A 6,606-nucleotide genomic window follows, 5' to 3' on the forward strand; every position below is an offset into this window, starting at 1 on the left:
GGGGAGGTGGACGGGTCCAACAAACCAACCTGTTCTCACTCTCAACTCGTCAAATACCGCCGTTTGGTAAGCGCCCCTCGGCATCAGAAACCGACGCACGGAGACGGTCTTTAGCGACAATATGTGATGAACCGGGCTTTCAACTAACTCCAATGTAAACCCACTCTCGGCGTTATTTGACGGTCGGAGCAAGTCACGTAGTATTAATAGCGTGAGAGTCCGCTAAGGGCAGGTGGGAGGGGTGGATGGGTCAAACAAACACAAGACTTTCAACCAGTAGACCGCTGTTCATGTCCTGTGTGAAACTAAAAGTAACGTTGACTTATTTTGTCACGTCGATCGTTAGTCACATGACTCGTTAGTATCGTCAGCCCCTGTGAGTCACGTGTGTCGCTTGTCACGAGTTGTTAGTATCGTCAGTCTCGTGAGTCACATCAGTCTTTAGTCACTCGTCAGTATCGTCAGCCGCATGAGTCACGTCAGTAGTTAGTCACATGACTCGTTAGTATCGTCAGTGAGGTGAGTTAACGTCAACCATAACCGTTTCCTAACCCTAACTAAGTGGTTGTGTTGCCTAAACCTAAAAACGGAAGTTTATTTTGAAAGGACACTCTGCATATAACGAGCGTTTATTAACACACAGTCCCCGGTCCATCCAAAAGTAACGCAAGACGGGTACCCCGTGCGTCGGTCCCGATGGCGAGGGGCACTGATCAAACGGCGGTATTTGATGAGTTGGGAGAGAGAATGTGTTGCACAAACACAGGACTTTAACCTGTTTTCCGTACTTATGTTATGTTGTTTACGTACGTATTTTATTTAGTATACGTACTTCTACCACAATCATAATGTTTTTCCTAAACCTAAGTGGGTTTTATTGCCTAAACATAACCGTGACCGTTTCACAGTAACGACGTGACGTTAAATGACACTGAGATCAGGGTTAAACATCAGCACAAAATGACTCATTATAAAACAAACAAACTGAAACACCTGATAATGAAAAAACTTTTCAACCACAAATGTGTTTAATTACAGACGCAGGATGCTAAAAAAAAAGTATTGTTTGCTTGTGACATTAAATGTTTTAATTTGAGTTGTGTAAACACGCTTTTGTACTGAAAAGGGTTCAAGTGCTGTAACGAGGAGGAGGTTACTCACACAACGAATGAAGTAGTTCCTCTCAGATCGCCTCCTCATGTTCAGCTTGTATCTGCAGGGTAAATATACAGTCTCATCTCATGTGTTGTTAGTGTTTGAGTGAATGCAGGAGAAATGATTGCTGAACAGACTGACGACCCTGCTTCTTCTTCTTCTTCTTCTTCTTCTTCTTCACTATATATATATTATCTAATGAGCATCATATACTCTCAGACTGGAACTACAATAATAACTTTCATGATCTCTGTTACACTGTCGTAGACAACAGGAAGTTACCATAACCACCTTCAATAAACTTAGCAAAGATTGCTGTAAATGTCTGTATATAAGATTAATAAAGAAATAAACAGGATTTCTTCTTTTTGACAGTTCGACGCATGCGGCTCTTCTTTCACCAGTGTGTGTTAATTTATTATTCCAATGTTTGATCACATTTTATTCAGTGAACTAATTTTCAGCGGAGGAAGAAGTACTCAGATCTTTTACCTAAGTAGGGGTAAAAGATCATCAATAAATAGTTCAAATTAAAAAGGGATTTACAAAAACAACATAAAACAGTCAATAAGTACATCATTTAAAAAGACATGAATGAATTCATAAATAAATAATGGAATTTAAAATTCTATTTGAAAATGCAGTTTAAAAATAGAAATAAATAACTGGATTCACAAGTTGAATTAAGAAAATACAGATTTTATTCAGGCATTTAAAAGGCCAACTTCTTTTCCCATTTGCATTTCCCTGCTACTTTTGCTAAATGTATTAGCTATTCATTTTACTTCTCCATTTAGCCTGTGCATTTAGCCTGGGCTAATTATGGTGTTTTTTTTAAGTCCCTTTTTAATTTGAACTATTTATCAATGAATTAAAATTTCATTTGTAAATTATTTTTATAATTCTTCTTTTTATTGCCCATTAAAATGTAAAATAACAAATTACTTTGTTATTTAGTCCATTTATTCATAGATTAATAAATTAATTTGTACACAAATGTATCAATGCCTGTTATTATTGTACAATTCGTTATTAAGCAATTAAATGCTTTATTATTATTGTGGTCCTCCATAGTAGGTGTTGGTGATTTGAATAATGGTGGTTCGTCATTTACTGCACTCACTGTACTGAAACTGTTTCCTGAGCCGTGGAGATGGAGGAACGACAGGATGAAGAGGAGGAGGAGGAGGAGGAGGTGCACAGACCTGTGGAGAGAGAGAAGATTGTAAATTAAAAGTTTAAAGAGAGGTGGAAATAGAAAAGAAGAAATTATAAATGTGGAGGAGTGCAGAGAGACATTTAAAGTGACTGAGAACGAATAGTTGAAATATTCATTGCTAACTGCTCTCAGGCTATTTCTGGTGTGTGTGTGTGTGTGTGTGTGTGTGTGTGTGTGTGTGTGTGTGTGTGTGTGTACGTGTATGCGTGTGTGTGTGTGTGTGTGTGTGTGTGTATGTGTGTGTATGTAGCTCTTCCCTGCAGCTAAACAGAACATTTCTGTTCTTCTATTAAAAAGATCTTCTCTGTGATTGTATTTCTCTCCGCTGCGTCCCTCTTTTTCCATCACTGCTTCTTTATTTCACTTTGTGCAGACGAGTTAGATGTGTGTGTTAGATGTGTGTGTGTTAGATGTATGTGTGTGTGTGTGTGTGTGTGTGTGTGTGTGTGTGTGTGTGTTAGATGTGTGTTCCTGTGCTGATCTCTGTACATAGACATACTTTACATACAGAACACATAAAATTTAAATAAAATATAAATGCAATTTCTTTCTTTTCTAAATGTTGAACGGTTTACACAGTTCTCAATTATTTTAATTTATATATACTTTTTTTTTTTAACTACAGTCTCACCGCCACTTCCGCTGGTTAAAATGACAAACTTCAGCTGGTACTAATTGACATTAATTCTGTATCTACCGATGACACACGTTGAGTGACGGCCCCTTCATTTACATAATGAGGCAGAAATGCATAAAGAAATGTATAAAGAAAAGAATACAGAAATAAATAAGTTTGGGGAAATAAATAAGGGGTGAAATGCAAAGGGAAAATCGTGCATAAATAAATAAATACATAAATATTTAAATAAATACCTACATTGAAAAAATAAATATAAAAAAAGAAGTGCAAAAATAAATAAATGTATTAATGAATGCAAAAAATAAATGAATAAATAAAAGATAAATGCAAAAATAAATAAATAAATTTAAAAAAATAATAAAAAATAAAAAATAAATAAATACCTACATTTGAAAAAATATATAAAATCAAAAATAGTGCAAAAATAAATTAATTAATTAAAACATAAATACAAAAATAAATGAATAAATAAAGAACAAATGCAAAAATAAATAAGTAAGGGAATTAATAAAAAACAAATTTAACAGAAATGTCAATTTATGTCACATTTTATAAATTAGTTAATAGCTACATTTATTTTAAATATTATTTTTGCTACATTATTTTATTTATTTTTGGCAGGATTCGTCCTCCTCTCTGTAGCTGATCGCATTACATCAGTTTCATGAGTCTCCTGTATCCTGTAGCGACCCTGCCTGGGTCCTCCAGCCACAGAGTGAGACTCCCACTGCAGTGGACACACAGTGAACCACTGCACCACCACTGCTGGACGGGTCTCTGGTGACCTCCACACCAACAACAACCTTCCTCCAGGCAGAGAGGGAGTCTGAACTGAAAGACAAAGTGTTAGAGGAGAGAGAGACAGACACAGAGAGAGAGAGAAATAGCTTGAGAAAGAAAGAAAGAAAGAAAGAGAGAGATGGAGGAAGAGAAAAAGAAGAGAGGATGGACAGATATAAAGAGATCAATTTAGAGAAACAGAGGAGAGAGATTGGGTCAGAGAAGGAGAGTTTAATAAAAAACTATAAAGAGAAAGTTAGAGAAGAGCAGAGGAAAGTGAATGAAAGAGTCGTTGAAGCCAGAGAGGATTAATAGTGACGTGGCCTCTGGCTGCCCCGGCTCACTTCTTCTTCTCTCTCTCTCTCTCTTTATTCACCCTCTCACTACTATTTATCTTTTTATCTGTCTTCCCTCCATTACCCTGCTCTTCTTGTTCTGGGGTTTCTGCTGATTGTACATTTAATTTCTTTGGGTTTTGGTCTGTTGGTCTGCAATTTAAATACGTTAATGTGATGGTCATTTTTCACTTAATTTCCCGACATATATAGAGCAAACCATTAATTTATTAATCCAGAAAATAAAAGAAACAGATGAAACGTAACTGCAGTGAAACATAGTTTTTACAGTTGCTCGATGACATTAACACTGTTAATGTTGACCTCTCTTATTTGCTAGTTAGCTATAACAGCTGTTAGTAAAAGTAGTAATCAAACTGTCCTTGTTACAGCGTGTTTAGGAAGCGTTTCTCAGTCATCTGTCTCACAAAGTAACCAAGTAACGCCTCTTTTAGCTCATAGTTTTGGTTTTTACGGGACACTTCCTGTCTGGTTCAGCCTCACAGTTTCCAGCAGGTGAACACAGTGGACGCATTTAGACGTTTAGGCGTGTGGACGCATTCATAAAACCACCAAAAATCTCTGTTTTTATACATTTCTGTCGACGAAGATTCGAGCTTAGTGTGAAACGGCTTTAAATGTATGTGTGCGTGTGTATGTGTGTGTGTGTGAGTCAGTGTGTTCAGGTGATTTACATAACTCTCTCCATCTTCCTCTCACTCCTCTGTAATCAACCTCATTCTTCTCTCAGCAGGAAAACTATTATCAACTCGCTTCTTCATCCTGACAAATTAATGGAGCAATTTTCATAATTTCCGAGAGCTCTTGAAAGTCCTACGTAATTCAGGTTCCATAAATGAGTTTCTGAATCTCAGACTCTTGTTCTTCATGAACAGGTTCATGGAGTTCAGTACAAAGATGAATTAAATTAGATTAATGTGCATCATTAGCCTCTAATCATCCTCATTATTGTGGCCAACAACTAGTCTGTCGGTGTCTGCAGACACTCACATATTGAGACAATGTCCCACATTTTCAATGGCTCTAGCTTTCAAAAGTCAAACCACTGCAGGACAGACGCTTTTCTAAAATCTGTTTTTTATCAGTAGCTGTGAAGAAAGCAGTGAAGGCTGTCATCATGGCGTTGTGTTTGCTGTCAAACTGTGCACACGTGGGTCAAGTGTAGGTTAACATTTCACCGCTGTAGGGATTTGGCACTAACAGGTTTGGTTATTAGCAAATTAATTAATAAATAATAATAGAATTATTAATATTAATAAAAATGATCAATAAACATTAATAATAATCAGGCCAAAAAAAAGTTAATGTAGTCTCATTAAATATACTAAACTATCAATTTGGAACGTTGATTAATAATTAAATTAATAACTATAACCAAAATAGATAGTAAAGGTTGAAGGATATCAGAGTTCTTGACATAGCAGAGGTTGGCATTATTCACTCTTGTACAGCATTAAAGAGACCAGCATGTATATTCCACAAACATTTATTTACAAGATAATAAAGGTTTAAAACACAATATTAATTTAACTAAATAACTAAACTAAACAAACCAAAAAAGTGTGTAAGCGTGTGTGTGTGTGAGAGAGAGAGAGAGAGAGAGAGAGAGAGAGAGTGAGAGGGAGAGAGACAAGATGGCTTCTTGTCTCAAGATGTCTGCCTACAGACAACAGGGCGAGCACTGTAAAACTACAAAGATGGCGGGATCAAAGATGGCCGCCAACATGTCACCACATGGCCTCTTTGTTCTTCGGAACACATGTGCTCAGGAAGGACAGAGAGGGGGGTGATGTGGGGGTTAAGATTATCTGAAGCTGTATGTTTATGTTTAACACATATTCACAGTTTCTGTATGTGATCTTAATGTGTGTTAGATATGCAGTGGGTTAGAAAAGATGGTTAGTTTGCATGCAAGACCTTGTCTATGTGAAGCATAAACTAAACACATCAGATGTGGCCAGCTACCCAAATATATTAACTACAAATAATATCACAACAGTCAAACTCAATGAATGACATTAATCATATCAATACAGGTACATTCTAGAAATCAAAGTTGAACAGTCTTGCTCAGACATGTGCAATTGCTACTGCTAAGGTAAGCCCAGTACGTTACCAATCCATGGAAGAAAAGGGGTTTGTAACTCCATGTGTTGAAGTTGTGGTTCCAAGTCAAAGATGTCGTCTTTGCTGTGCTCAAATCAAGTTGTGCAGATTGGAGGAAGCTGATCACTTCAATACTTTCTTCCCAGCAGCTTGATAGCTTGGTGCTAACTTCCTTGCGGTTGTTGCTTGAAGTTAGTTGGTCAAAAAGCAGGCTCTCGCGTCCTCTGCTTAGAGGTTCCTTGTGTTCCTATGGCTGTTTCCTAACAGGCCATAGATCAGAGAAGAGCTGCTTCTGGTCAAGAGAGCAGCAGCTCACCTCCACAGGTCAGGAGGTGAGGAGAAGGTGAAGA

This window comes from Sebastes fasciatus, chromosome 8, assembly GCF_043250625.1.
Source record: "Sebastes fasciatus isolate fSebFas1 chromosome 8, fSebFas1.pri, whole genome shotgun sequence".
Classification (NCBI taxonomy): domain Eukaryota; kingdom Metazoa; phylum Chordata; class Actinopteri; order Perciformes; family Sebastidae; genus Sebastes; species Sebastes fasciatus.